General features: G+C 38.7%; 1 protein-coding gene across 1 annotated transcript in view; it reads left to right on the top strand.

The window, feature by feature from the left end:
• Window positions 1–15,737, top strand: part of LOC127631765 (unconventional myosin-XVIIIa-like) — a 161,964-nt gene that overhangs the window by 56,611 nt on the left and 89,616 nt on the right. The gene's annotated exons all lie outside the window — the stretch shown is intronic.

Here is a 15,737-nt window from a genome sequence, read left to right on the forward strand (position 1 = left end):
CTGTAAATCTCCAAAAAGGACAAAAAAATACAAATAAAGCACTATTAAATGACTATACATTTAGTACATACAACTTTTGCATTATATTCCAAGTCTTTTGAAGCAATATGATAGCATTGTGTGAAGAACAGACAAAAATGTAAGTAATTAATCACTGAAAATATTGCTTGACAACTTTGGTCACCATTCACTTTCATTGTGTGGAAAGTCACATAAGTCAAATGATTGTTTTGGAATGACGTGAGGGGATTTAAATAATGACAGAATATTCATTTTTGCATGAAACGTTTCTTTAACACTCCTCATGGTGTAAAGTTCATTATTCACTCAGTTCTTGTACTGATAGATGAGAGCCACAGCAGCTTTTATTTTCAGCACGCTCTGCACTTCTGAAATCACTCTGTGTAGGAAGTACCAAGGCCTTGCATCATTTCCGCGGCCGCCTCTCTCAGCACTTCTGTTTTTCTCCTCTGTATCCCTTCTCCACCCTATGCTACTGTTTTGTATCACACTGAGGAGAAAAAAGCGCCAATCTAACTCTCAACTCCTTGATGCTCGCTCCACATCCTCCAACGACAATTAAATTCACACCATCATGCAAACTTTGAGAGGCTCTGCACGGCTTGAGCTGTGCAGATAGCAGTTGGGACCTTCTTTCAAACCCACCGACACCCCCACACTTCTATGCTGGACCAACATTTGTACTAGAGCAGCTGAAATGGAGATGCAACTGTGCTGAAAGAGACGAGAGGAGCTGTCCATCTCCTGGCCTACGTTCTTGGGGGGTGAGGAGAAAGCAGGAGTATTGGGCAGCAGTGGTGGTACTTTAGGCTTTTTATTAGCTATTCCAAACCCTCTACCACGACAGCTGTCCCCCTTCTCTCACAGGCGCTCCCCTGGCCTATCGCTTTGGACCTCTCAGAACTGTGGCTGCCGGTCAGTGTGACTCTTTCTCTCGAACACACACACACACGCCTTACCACTTTCGGCCGACGCTACTCTGTTCTGTGCTGACCTTGGTTAGGAAGCAACGCTATTGGTTTGGAGACTCTGCAGAGGATCACAGGTAAGGTGATGAGCGTTACTTTTGGATAAATCCTGGATGGGTGATCTGGAGACCTGGTGGAGACATACAGACCTGTGGAGGGGTCTGTGGGCTCTTGAGTACCGCTGTAGTCTGGAATCTGGTCTGCACAGTTGACTATATTTATGCTTGAGTGATGGCATGTTGGCTGCAGTGACCGGACCAGCCACTGATAATGCTGGATCCTGTTAGCTTTGCCATTTCACACAGATAAAAAAGCATGAATGTTCTGTATACTAGTGTGTTGTGGTGAGAGGTTTGTTTGGATTGTGCTTTTTAATATGGCATGTTTAGAGTGGGAGTGGGATATTGAAGTTGCCAGCCCTGAAACCATCATGCTCAACAGAGGCTTTTGTTTGAGTTGATTTGCTTTTGTGGAAAAAGGCAGTGCATTGTGTTTTATGATTGATTGTTTTATTTTACTTCTATTCTGCTATTTGTCAATTGTTTGATAGATGAAGTCAGTGGGTTAATTTGTGTATACAGTCATGTTTGATCATTTGTTCTCGGTCTGTCTGCTGAGGGATTTTTTGATGTGGGTTTCAATAAATGTATTTGTATCTTCGGTTTTTATAAACACTTGTTGAAGTTAAATAAGCTCTACTACTTCCCTCCTTCCAATTAAATTGCAGATGGTGGTTTGGATTTATACTGTTTCTGTGTTTAGATCTTCATTCATTCAGCAGCTGAACTGTAATTCAGTTCACTCAGGAAATTAATCGAATTTGCTAGTTTAAAAGTAATTAATCTTCATAACTGCATAAATTGACCTTGGTATTAATTCCATCCCCTGTGCTACTATATTATCATGTGTCACCCAGAAACCTCTATAACTAGAGCTCTTAATTTCTTCCTGTGTCTTGGGGGATAAGCCCACATTCATTTATGTCTTCTATGTCTATGCTTAACATTGTTATCGACATTTAGTGTCTTGGCATATTAACTGTGTTAATGCCACATACCAGATTTGTATATCCAGTTGTGTTTGTTTTCTCTTAGAGGGACAATGTGGTCTATTTGCTGTGTTTTGGTTTTTGTGGTTTGTTGTCTTTAGCAATAAAGCACAACAGTGGCAGCCCACTTATTCAGCCGTCTGTGTTCCGGAAGTATTTCCCTATTCATTTCTTCCATAGACTTTTCATAAAATCCTTCATAAAAAAGTTGTGTACCATTAACCAAACCAACCAGCTCCGAGGTAAATCACAACATCAAAAACTTTGTTTTGAGGCAGAAAAGACAATGGTTCAAAGCTGTGTGCTTACCATCTTTCATGAGGACACGTACTACAATCCCATGAATTGCGAATTATATAATTGAATAGAAACATTATGGGAATATATAAAACTATTGATTTTAGGTTATTCATTTTAAGTATAGAAACAACATATTTTACATTTATTGCAAAATATTGTGCTAAGTACAAATAGAAGTAGTTTAAGGGTGCAGGTAGACTGACTCGATTACATCATTCACAGTGCGTCTTGGGAATGGGCGGTCGCTCTGAGGCACTTTGGTGGGCTTCGTTGGCCGCAGTTCTCTGATTGGTGAAGCTTTCTCTGCTGGACCATGGATAATGTAGTTGTTTACCATGAATTCACGATCAAACCTGATTTTCTACAATGAAGTTGAAATAATAAAGACTGATGGCGTCAACGGAAGCATATTCCATCAGTGAACAACCTTGTAGCTCACAACAGGTCTGCCTCTAAAGGTTTACTGTATAGTTATCATTGAAAATCAATTTGTCTATGGTTAAATGAATGGGATTTTTACTTCAGGAACCAGACTGGTGCGCTCTAGTGGTGTAACGGTATGACATTTTCACGGTATGATAACCAATACAAAAATGACGATGGTATCACTGTATTGAGGTGCATTGATGATATTATTAACAGTTTAATATTTACTTATGAAATGCAGTACTGTGCAAAAGTTTCAGCACTTGTGAAAAACCTTCAAAGTGAGGATAAATAGTTTTCATTAATTAATGAACATCATACATAAGTCCAGTAAACAGAAAAAGAGCTAAATCAATATTTGGTTTACACTTTTGCCTTCAAAACAACAACAATACTCTTACTTACACCTGGACACAGTTTTTCTTAGTTGTTGGCAGATAGGATGTTCCAAGCTTATTGGAGAATTCGCAACAGTTATTTTAGTTATTTTGGCTCAATTACTCAATGTCTCAATTACCTCTGTCTCTTCGTGTAATCCCAGACTGACCTGATGTTCAGTGGGGGGGCTCTGTGAGGGCCATGCCATCTGTTGCAGGGCTCCCTGTTCTTCTGTTCTATTCTATTAGCAAAAGGAATGTTTGGGAGTATAAAACGTTTATTTTCTATTGACACACTAAAGTAGCAGATACAAGATTTTTTTTTATGAAACATCTTATGACTTTTGCACTGTTCTGTATATCTGATAAACACAGACATTTTTCAGTTATAAACAATTAATGACATTTTTTTTTTGATTTCTTCCATTTTAATCCTTTAACCTGTTGATACGCAATCACCCGCGTGGTAGTGACGTCACTCTGCTTACATTTACAATATAATTTACGGTCAATAAATGTAATTAGTGTTAACAAATTATACATCTTTTCAAAGGTTTAAGGGTTCAATATTGATATCCGATCTCTGTTTCATGATAGCAATGCTCCAGAAACAGCAATTTAGTTATTTGTGTCAGGAGTATAAATGAAAACATGCAATATCAAAACGGGACTTCATACATTTGTTATGAAAACGCGATTCCAGTTCAACACACTTGGGTCAATTGTCCATGACAAGTGTTCATTGAAAAACATCCAATAGCACTTTTTGTCAAAAAAAGTGATAAATCTTAGAAATATTGATATATTCTCTATTGTTTACATGAGATCTCGCCTGAACGAAATACCCTTAGTCATTGTTCGACAACAAACTATGCAATCTGAGCAGCATTCATGTTGTCAAACTGTACATTATCTTATATATTAGAGTCTCATAAACAAAATGACCCTGTCTCCAAAGTCTATTTTTAAAAATGTGTCGTAGTTTTATTCATAATAGCCGAGCAGTGCAGTCAGATTTTGTGTCGTCTTGAAAGGCCTTCATTTTACTCTGTATGCTTCCAGTGATTTTACAGAGAAAAAAAGCTTGCAGGAAGCTTATTATTTGGTAGATTATCTTCAAATTTGAAACATAACTTGTTTAGTCTTGTGGCTTTGAGAACATTGTATTTCTGGGTTGTCTTGGCACTTTTATTATAGTTTTTTTAGATTATAAAAACATGTTCAGCACAAAATATTTCCATTACTATAAACTTCAGCTTCTCTAACTTTATAAATAACAACATATATTAATTCATACTCCAAAGGGTCCAGTAAATACATCCATTTAAGTTCAGGTATGTCATTTCCATGGTTTGTGCTCAAAAAGGTGGTGCGTATCAACAGGTTAAATTTTGATCTTGAACATTGGGACGCTCTCTTAATTTGACATGATAAAAAAAGAAAGACGGGTAAAACAATAATAACAAAAAAATGCAACATGTGCAGTAGTCAGATGATTATAATGGAATTTTTTTTCGTTATTGTTATTTTATGTTATGTTATATGAAATTGAATTGTAATAATTTGTAATGATTATTGCCCGGGTTAACACTTCAGTTATGCATTTGTATGCATTTAGTAATTTGTTGATTTGTTGATTTAGTTTGATTTTAAACAGTACCTACTGAAAATAAATTCATTATTTATTGCCATTTTGTCCAATACTTTCTATTTTCTGTAGTAAATTATTAGTAGTATCAAACACATTGTTGGCCTACTGTTGCGCTGCACTTAGGCAAATGAACTAATAGTTGGCACATTGTAATGTTGAATGTTTAATACAGTTTGCTGCAATTTTGAATGTGACAGAAAGCATAAACATAACTTTATCCTATCTAGTCATAACATATAATGTCTTTGTGCGTATAAGTGTGGAATGCTATGCTGCCTGCTGCTCTAGCTGGTTTGTTTAGGTGTGTTGCCTTTACATGTGGAGTTGACTACCTCCTACTGCTACAACAAGGTGGTACATCAAGCTTGAATTGCACCGATGGTAGGAACATTCCGTATAACGATTAAATTTTTTCTACGCTGAATCTGGTGTTTTTATGAAACAGAGGCTATAATTTATTATACTGTATTTCCACGTACATAATCTCCACAAATTCCGTGAGAATTTCCGGTGCTCACGGAGAAGGAGCTTAAGGTCCTGTCTGAGCTGATCCTTTCTAAGTTTACAGACTGGGTAACCGTCAACAATGATTGTGCCTCGTGGGTCTATAACATACCCAAAGTAATCCCAGACAGCGGACTTCAACATTCAGGCTTGGACATGTCTGTATGAAGCGTTTCCAGCATTGAAGGACATCCAGGGCTTAGCCCAGACCATTTTATTTTCACACTAGCAACCACTTCCCTGTAGTCCAAAGCTGGTGAGAGGGTATTCTTTGAGTTTTGCTCTGGCTGGGCCTGTTTCTACAGTTCCTAAATCTTCCACTCTAGTACTATCCTCAATATCCTCTCTCCTCCCTGAATCATCTGTGATGCAAAAGAACAGATACATCAAGTGCTACATATTTCAAATTGTAGACCAATACCATTGAAGAAAATGTATTGGGAAGAGCAGATCAGTGGGATCATGATTCTTGTACATGAATTTTCATGTACATTAACATAAAGTCATCACAAAAGAGTTATATTATAGTGAGTAAAGTGAGGTAAAAAAATATTTAATATAAATAATTTATATTTTTTGACATAGGATCTTATACATCATTTTGACTAAGTTAAAGCAATATATGAATTACTTTAGTCTAAGTTCATTGACACACCATGGCATCGAACTGTATATCAGTTCTCCATGTTCATCTGTCAAAATACTTTCATTAGGATCATTAGGATCATTGAGATAAACAATGTTTCACTTTTAACTTTCTCTAAATTAAAGTGACTGATTAATTGTTAGCAGTTTCCGTGCCTGATTCTGGCACAGCTGCTGCTCCTCAGTCTGTTGCCCATATTTGCTACCCTCTACAAAACCATTTAATCAAATCAAAGTGTATATTTACTACAAACTAATATCACAAAACAAGTCACACATACATTTTATGTTAATGCTTATTGGTTATCCTTAGAGAAAACAACACCTGATAAACAAGGAAAGTACACTCCGTACGGGACTCGATCCGACATCTCCGGCATGGGAGGCGGGTGCGCTAACAAGGAGGCTAAAGGCTACAGTCTCTAGCATCAGTCGCTAGTGCACCTCTTGAGGTCAGGAGAGTGAGGTTTACACACTGCACAGCCATCTACCTGCTGGCTCTCGTTACAAGTGCAGTGTGATAAAACTAGTGTTCCTGGCTACCCACTGACTTCTTTCGGAAAAATCCCCAAAGCCTCATTTGCTTCATTTTTGCTGTCTTTCCTGCTAACTGCTGTTAACTCGCCACTAAGTAACGTTAGTTGATGTCAGCTCCTCCCCTACCTGCTGCATATTCAACAGAGAGGAAGAAACGGAGTCGCCCATAGGCTACCGACAGCAAAGAAACTTATTCTATAGGCTAGATTATTTTTAAGACCTATGTCTATTTTACAGGCTGTATGCAGTATGTGCAAAGCCAAAGCACAATGAAATAAGGCAACTTATGATTTCAGGGGTTTACATAGGCTATTGTCCGGTTTTTTTATTTGTCAGTCAAATTTCAAAATACATTTGGGGCTACACTCAAGACATTCGGGGCAGAAGCCCCGGCAAAATCGGCTGACGCCACGTCTGATTATGCTGCACTCAAGCTGCGCTCCGCTCATGCTGTACTTCTGATGCGCTGCACTCGTGTTACTTGCATGTCACTTTTAAAACTGAATGACAGTCGAATGTAACATGAGGAAGGTGCGATTTAAACATTCATTTTAAGTTTATACGATTCTGTAAATGTTGCCTATTCTGTCTTAATTGAACCGATTTGGATTTGAGAAAAGTTCTGAAAAATGATGTCTTTATATACATGCAATACCGTCAGTGAGAAGATTTCAATGGTATGCTAACCGACCATTTTAAGGTATATTGTGAAATCTTGAAATCGTTACGTCTCTGTGCTCTTTAAACATGCAAACCACTGTGAACGAACTGCTCTCATGAACATGCAAATGGATGTCAAGATTTTCACTGAAAAAGGACTTTCCCATTTCAGGTTGCTTCTCACGTAACGTATGCATACAAAAAATGTTGAATATGATGCTCTTTTTAAATTAGTATCTTTTCTGATACTTTTAATTGCTTTTTTATGCTTCAAAGTGAGGCACTATCTACTTGTATTGAATAGACAGCACAGAGTGTTCATTAACCATTTTCTTTTTGTGTTTTGCGTATGAAAGAAAGCGGGTGAGTCATTTGACACAATTTTATTTCTGGGTGAAATGTTAATTTTAATTCTATTTATTGTTATCATTATCAAACATGTCTGTATACACTGTGTTGTGCAGCTTTTGTAATGTGGGCTGTTTCATCATGCCCATGTGGCAGCTCTTAAAAAAGGGCTCTGCTGCCAGTATCACAGTGCTCTGTTAACAGATAAGCACGCCACCGGCACCTTTTTATAGCTAAAGTGTGCCAGATGGTGAAGCCCGGTGAAGAGTCTGTGGTGACGTGAGGGGCTTTAGAAGGAGAGCAGGTTTGGGTATCTGCATATGGGGTTAGAAGAGGTCTGGGTGACTGCAGCAGCCACGCCAGACAGGCTGAATAGTGGGTCCTGGAGTAATCCATGGAGCAGTGGTGGCGTGACAATGAGGTGTAACTGCTTTATGTGTTTACAAACAAAAGCTCTTTTGTTTGTATATAACATTCATATATAATTGCACTGAATCCATACGTTAAATCAACAGCCCTAAAGTTTAAATGTTTGTTTCATCATACATTTCACATTTAATTTATAAGGCCTTCAGTTAGAGAGAGGTCAGATTGCAACTTTACTAGCAACCCACTCTTTGAATCCCCATAGGTCTGTCGTCTGTCTCTTTGTTCTAATATAAAAAGTTTGCCATTAGCTTGACTTAGCTCTGTCTTTAATTTCATTAATATATTACAGCATGTGCTGCTTTTCTTCTAGGTGATTTGTATGTAGTCATTGGTGTCAATCCCAGTGTATTTAATCACTTCTCTCTGTCCAACAGAGCCAAGAACCTGCTCCACTTTCCAGCATTGTGGGTCTTGCTTACCTGAAGTTTGTTACCTCATAACATAACTGTGAAGACCAGCATCCATTGTGCCAGCCTCTTGTCTGCTGTCCCTCCATTTGTCACTCATCTTTTCACCCCGCCCTTCCTCCCTCATCTCTCAGTCTCCGCCCTCAAACCCTTACCTGGCCCAGCCCATGACAGCAGCGTTGCCAGCATGGCTTTCTCATCACGCTTTTCCTTCTGGGAGCAAAAGGAAAGTTGTGTTCCATTCTCCATTCTCATCTTTCTGTACTATGTGACATCAGTTGTTTGTTGTGCATGCAATGCACAGATGGTCTCAATTTTATACTTATCTGTGGCAATGCACTGGGGTGCCATGTGCACAGTTTATGAGCACACAGCTGCTAACAGCATCTATTCAGTGTGTGTGTGTGTGTGTGTGTAATGTATCAAATGGAAAACACAAATCACTGTGTGAAAATTACCAGTGTGCTTCAACGTGAATGGGAGATTGTTCTTGGCCAGCTCTCTGCAATAGCTTTTTTGATTATAGTTTGAAAGGCTGCCACTGCAGTAAACCGATGCTACTGCTTAAAATACTGTATATCATGATAAATGGCAAGCACTGTAAATTGGTGCCTTTTTAGGCATCCACATTTGAAGTCAAACTTTCTTTTCTCTGTTGAACCTGGTCTTTGAAATATTTAATAAGCCTTTAATAAGAGGTCATGCATGAATTTTTTGAATGTGTCAGCTGCAAAATAACCTTTGCATTCAAATTTGTAATTAATCCTAAATCAAATGCTAATGAACTTTTTACATGAATATAGATTAAGAAGAGAACACGCCAATCCCCAAGAGTTCAAAAGACAATGTAAGTCCCCAACTATTCTGCACACTAACAAATGTAGTGTCCGCACAGAGAAGTGATGCAGTTATATAAAAAGGAAATACAAATAGCAATGTGAAAATTGTGTGTAGTCTGTCCCTACAAACAGATCAACATGTATCTAATTAGTAGTGACTAACCGATATTAATTGGCTGATTTTTGGCCATTTTGAAATTATTGGCATCAGGCGATTACAGCTTCGACTGGCCGATTAACAGAAGTGGTCATTCTGCCATGTGTCCATTTTTTTGTTGTTGTGATAATTTGGTATCTTTTCTCCTCAATTTGGATTGCCAAATTCCCACTTCTTAGTAGGTCCTCATGGTGGCGCAGTTGCTCACCTCAATTCACAGGTCTCTATTGCTTCTGAGACTGTCAATCCATGCATCTTATCACGTGGCTCGCCGTGCATGACACCGCAGAGACTCGCAACATGTGGAGACTCATGCTACTCTTATCACGTGCCCCATTGAGTTTGAGAACCACTAATCGCGACCACGAGGAGGCATGCCCTGGATTCGAACTCACGACTCCAGGGGTGGTAGTCAGGCCCCCCTGCCATGTGTCAGTTCTAAAACCTACCAACAGTCTTGTCAATGGATTTTCAGCTTTTTCTGTTCTTGAATATAAGTGTTTATGTAAATTAAGCAATTTTCTGTATCTAAACATTTTTATTTTCTCATCATTTACTCACCCTCCTGGCATCCCAGATGTGTATAACTTTCTTTCTTCTGCTGAACACAAATTAAGATTTTTAAAAGAATATTTCAGCTCTGTAGGTCCTCACAATGCAAAAAACTTTGGGTACCAACATTTTGAAGCTCCAAATTCCATATAAAGGCAGCATAAAAGTTATCCATATGACTCTGTGTTCAGACATTATATGATAGGTGTGGGTGAGAAACAGATACATTTTTAAATCATTTGTTTAATAATAAATTCTGCTCCCTGCCCAGTAGGGGTCTATATGCATGAAGAGAATGAATCACCAAAAATGGAAGGAGAAGAATGGGAAAGTGAAGTGGAGACAGACTGAGCAGGGAGGAGAATTTATTAAAAAAGGAATTCAATATTGATCCATTTCTCACCTACACCTATCATATTGATTCAGAAGATATGGATTCAACCACTGTAGTCATCTTAAGTACTTTTATGTTGCCCTTATGTGGATTTTGGGGCTTCAAAATGTTGGCACCCATTCACTTGCATTGTGAAAACATACAGAGCTGAAATATTCTTCTAAAAATCTTTATTCGTGTTCTGTAGAAGAAAAAAGTCATACACATCTGGGATGGCATGAGAGTGAGTAAATGATGAGAAAATTTCTATTTTTGGGTGAAATATTTCTTTAAACTGTATTATAGACATCGGCATGATATTTGGGCATATGATATCGGTGTCTGTACTAAAAATCCATATTGGTCGACCGCTACTAACTCCATGTTTTCAGTTATTGTGTTTTGTGTATCATGGCTCCAAGTCCCTGTGTTTTGACACAAGATTCAGAATTGTTGTCAGAGGAAGCCTGTTTCGGTGGCTACATCAATTATACTGTAAGAAAAGGTACTTAAGAAGAGGCCAATATTCCCAGTATATTAACAAAAAATAATAATGATTCAATGACAATGGCCCATTGACTCCACAGTTACACCTTCTGCAAATTAATTTGCCTCTAAATGGTGCTATCATCTGTGAAGGTGGAGACAGTTTGCTTGATTCTTTGTTGTTCTGTTGATTGACATGCAGCTGTTGTACACCACACACTATCTGTTTGAACAGGAGGTCAGTGGTTAAATAAAGAGACTGCGTAAACACTTTAATAAAAAATACATGCATTGTATTGAGGTGTTTAAAAGTTGATTGTGAAAATAAGAATGACTTTTACACTCTTTTTTTGGAGCTTGGACACGCCATCAGAATGGTATCATTTTCTCTTCGTCTCAACTTGATTTGAAGTGTTAGAAGGGATCTTTTTGAAACCATAGTCTGAATCCATTAATTATTTTATTTTTTAATAGACAGCTGAGACAGATGAAAGCATAATTTTCTGTAAGTTTCAGTGAGTTTAAAAGGTCAAATTTAAATAGCGTGGGTGGCAGTGAGTTGTGCGATGACTTTCTGGCATGTAGCCTGTGTGCATATATCTGTTATACAGTAACAAAGTCAGCTGCATATGTGTGTGGGAGTAAATAGACAACATTGTAGGGGGGCATGACACGTCTCCATAAAGTGATCCACATACAGTCTGTGTTTTCATGTGCGTACTTGGTGAAGCACTCTGTGAAGTAATTCTAAATGGAAGAAATAACATTATTTAATATATAAGTATTTATGCAATAGTAGATGCAGACATTCTACTTCCCTTTCACAGAGTTGATGTTAGGTGGTCAAATGGTGTTATTTAACTTTTTCTTTTAGTAAGATGCTTATAGCATTACCCTTTTAGGTATTGAAAGACTGATGAAACCTAATTTGCCAAAAGGTTTTTGAGATATGTTTACCTATTTAAAAGCAAAAACAAACAAACAAAAAAAATAAAAAATAAATAAAATGAAAATGGTCCCAATCAAAATACACCAAATAAGTCTGGTAGGAAATAGTGTTCTCAAAATTCTATGTGAGGGTTGATAAGCATTTGTTGTAAACAGTCCGTTTGTGTTCTCAATGATGGTTTATGTTTCTATCTTTCCTCATGGACACTTCTACATCTACCATATCTGCTGGGAGAGTAGTCCGACAGCGATGGCAGCCTGAATAGCCTATCACAGTCAGTGCCAAGCCTTGAGTCAGGTAGAGGCCTGTTGCATGCCAAGAGCCCTCAGTCTGTTTTGGACAATCCTGCACAGGTTCCATCCCAGCCTCAACTCAGGGAGTGGGTCAAGAGCCCCTGACCCAACAGAAACAAGGTGGTGATCAATAGGTACTCTGATGTGCCCAAGTTGGTGGAGCATTTCAAAAGCCCTGAGCCTCCTCGAGCTCCTGAATCCTGCACCTGTTCTAAATGGAGATAGCAAAATCAATGGGACGCTCAATGGCAATTCCCAGACTGCTGTTAGTGCAAGCCAGCCAGAGATCACAGAGGACTTGCAGGGCGGGAACCAGAAGAATGTGGTGAAGGTGGTGCACACAATAGTTAGAAGGGTACTGCCTGTAGAAGAAGATACTGCAACAACACCTGCAGCTGTGTCCCAAGACCCTCCTAAACCAGGTTTAGAACATCCAAACCTCAACCAGCTTCTGTACCTAAGGTTGTGAAGGTGCCAGTGTTTTCCTTCAAACATGATGCCATTAGGAAAGAGGAAAAAGTTGAGCTCTCCACTGGGCTGACGAGTTTGATGAACTGGGGTAGAACCAGGGAACCTCGTCCACATGTCCGCAAAGAAGAGTCTACTGACAAAGAGTTTGTAAAAATTGTAGAGATGGTGTCAGAGAAATCTCAAGAGAAGCACCATTCTGGACCAGCACAGGAGAAAACTGCCGAAAGTAGAGGAGATACAATTTGGGCATCTTTGGCCCACTGAAAATCCAGCTTCAAGTTGCTGATTATCTCGCAAGTCAGTAGGGGACTTTTGAATCAGTGAGTGTATGAAGCCATCTCAGAGATCCATTTAGCGATTTGCTCTCTGTTGACTAGAACTAACAGCAACCTAAATCATATAGCCACTACAGTTGTGGGGACATTGTGGCAAGATCATAGATGGTAGACATTATGGGTTACTTACTCACTGGTTTTGTGGATTCTTGATGAGCTTTTGTAATTATTCTTAGGCTGATGTACATTTGCCTTATGTTGCACAAAGCACTTCAGAAAGCAGTGCAGGGGCTGTTTGAATTACACTGAATACCTTTTATTCGACTCTGCTGCTGGATACTTTACTTGGAGTGTTCTATGCATGATTTTTATGCTGAAAGACAATTCTCTGGTGCACTGAGCACAGATTGGATGCATGGTTATTTACTTCAATCACATTACTGACCTTTGTGAATACTCTGTGTATGGTTTGAACATGATATTTGAAGGTGAAGGCAGTGGTACGTATGCCGCCATCCCCAGCAGGGTGCCTTTCTAAACCCACTGTGCCAATTATGACCAAAATGTTTTTGTGTGTGTGTGTGTGTGTATGTGTGTGCGTGTGCATATATACGTGTATTTTTGTGAGTTCACCCCCTGCAGCAAGTTAGATAACTTGCCTGCTCAGCTCTGCAGGATGGGGATGCAACATGACTAACATTCACAATCGTGACTGTGCTTTCATCCAGGTTCTGTGTAATGCTTATACAATTTATCCTTTGTATAAATAGTTTTTTTGCTGCTTAAAAATACTTTTGTGATAACAAAGTGTAAAGGATCAATGGAAAAGAGGAGGCGAGAACCGGCTTTTCAACATAAATAATGGTTTAATAATAAACTAAAACAGAAGACAAACACACACACATGACGGACATGTCCGTAAACGATCTCCGAGAGGGATAAAGGCCGACTGCGGAGGATTGTGCGGGAGAGAGAGATAGTTTACGACCATGTCCGTCATGTGTATGTTTGTGTCTTTCCCGCACAATCCTCCGCAGTCGGCCTTTATCCCTCTCGGAGGCTTGATTGGCTTGATTAGCCTGATAAGGGACCGGGTGTGTATGATCACGACCCAGCCCCGCCCTCCACCCTGCCACAAAAACATTTTGGGTAAAATGACTATTCAAAAAATTACTTTATCATGGTATTTACTGTACTGTTACTGTGATGTGAAATATTTTTATACTGTGATTTTGGTCATACTACCCACCCCTAAAAGCCATGATCATAGTTTAAGATAGACTCACCTCCTCTTGGTGGTCTGACCTTTAGGGGAGTCTGCTACTGAGTCCCACTGAAGAGGCACTAAGACGACTCAAGAGGATATTCACTGCATCTGTAATGCCTGTCTATTCCTTCTCTGTTTCAAAAGTCTATTTTTTCATTACTGCTTCCTTGTAATTTTCATCTAACTAACTCTCTCTGGAGCTAAAACATGCTTTATCCATTGTCTTACACAGCTCTAACTGTACTGGTTCTAGAGCCATAAATACAGCACTTTAAAGCCTGACATCGCTTATGCCGATTGAATACTCATGAGAAATAGTTTATTAACACTGCATTGTTAATGAGTAAAAGCGATTTTAAGGACATTAATGTGAGCAGAGTGGCTGCATAGTGCACACTAATTTAAAGGTTATGAACTCTTTAGAAATGAACTATAGCTCTGTTCCAAACCGTAGTAAACTGACTACCTAGACAGTGTTTTAAGATCATTTACAGAGTTTTGGAACAGTGCTTCTTACTAAGGCCTGCTCTCCTGAGAGACAAACACCAATAGTTTAAGATGTTTTTTTGTCCAATAGCTCCGCTTTCTGCTCTGATTAATGTTTACTGCATTTAAAAGGTTGTTGTTTATACCTAAAAAGTTTTTTAACTGGTTTTATATCTAATCTTTTTCCATTTTTCCACTACTTCATGTAAATATTTTGCATTCTGCTAGAGTAAAACCTTAGGATTTAGCAAACAGGTTCTCATAGATTCAGGCATGTCCATCTCATCTCCATGTGCCTGCTGACCTTTCATCTGTGGATACATTTTCTCATCTCTTCCTCCTCTTCTCATTCACTGCTGTCTCTGTGGCTGTGATTGTTTGGCTGGCTGGTGTAGCTGGAACCTGTGGCCAGTGCCTCTGCGTCATCTCAGGTACAGGGCTCATCTGCGCCCCTCCTTGACCTGGCTGGAGTGTGCACTCGTGTGGCCTGCTGGAGTGTAAGCCCTCAGTTCCTATACTTAACCCGCCCCCAACATCATACTTAATTTATATGCATGTTTTTTCTTTTTTTTTGCGCCACAACTAGATGTCACGTTTAAGTATAGGGTCGGTTCAGATAGATTTGATAGAAACTTTTAAGTTACAAATGTATTTGTTTTGTTAGTTTAGTTTATTTGTTATAATCTGGATATTTTATACCTTAGACCTTTTCTCATAGAAGGATTGCCTGCTGTTTTTGCTTGTAAATCATAATTTTAAGTGATTGTTGTTATGCCAGTTAGTGCATAGTGATTGAGGGTTACATCTTACTGCATCAAACACTCAGTATGGGAATGTATTAATCTTGCCCTCTGGGACTATTGCTGACCCACTGATCATCTTGTGTGAGTGTATGGCAGCACATGCTTTTGATTTGTGAAGACTTCGTTTTATGATAATCAGTTGTTGCCAACTCATGCCTCAGGCTTTGAAAATTCATTCATGCATTACCTAATTTTACCAACATAGTGTCTTTCCTACCCTAGTCATATCTATGTTAAAGTGTTGTTGGCATCATGATGCTGTACATCATGTAAAATGTTAATAATGAAGTGTAATGCAGTTGTATTCTATCGAATGATATTGGTTGTTCAGTGGCCAATATCGATATCTAAAGTGCAAGGTATAATATATAATGATTATATTGTTATAATAGCACGTACACACCTGATAAAATATAATGAATGCAAATGTGATGTATACAAAATTGCCCAAATTAAATGAACCTT

The sequence above is a fragment of the Xyrauchen texanus genome, chromosome 38 (assembly GCF_025860055.1).
Source record: "Xyrauchen texanus isolate HMW12.3.18 chromosome 38, RBS_HiC_50CHRs, whole genome shotgun sequence".
NCBI lineage: Eukaryota > Metazoa > Chordata > Actinopteri > Cypriniformes > Catostomidae > Xyrauchen > Xyrauchen texanus.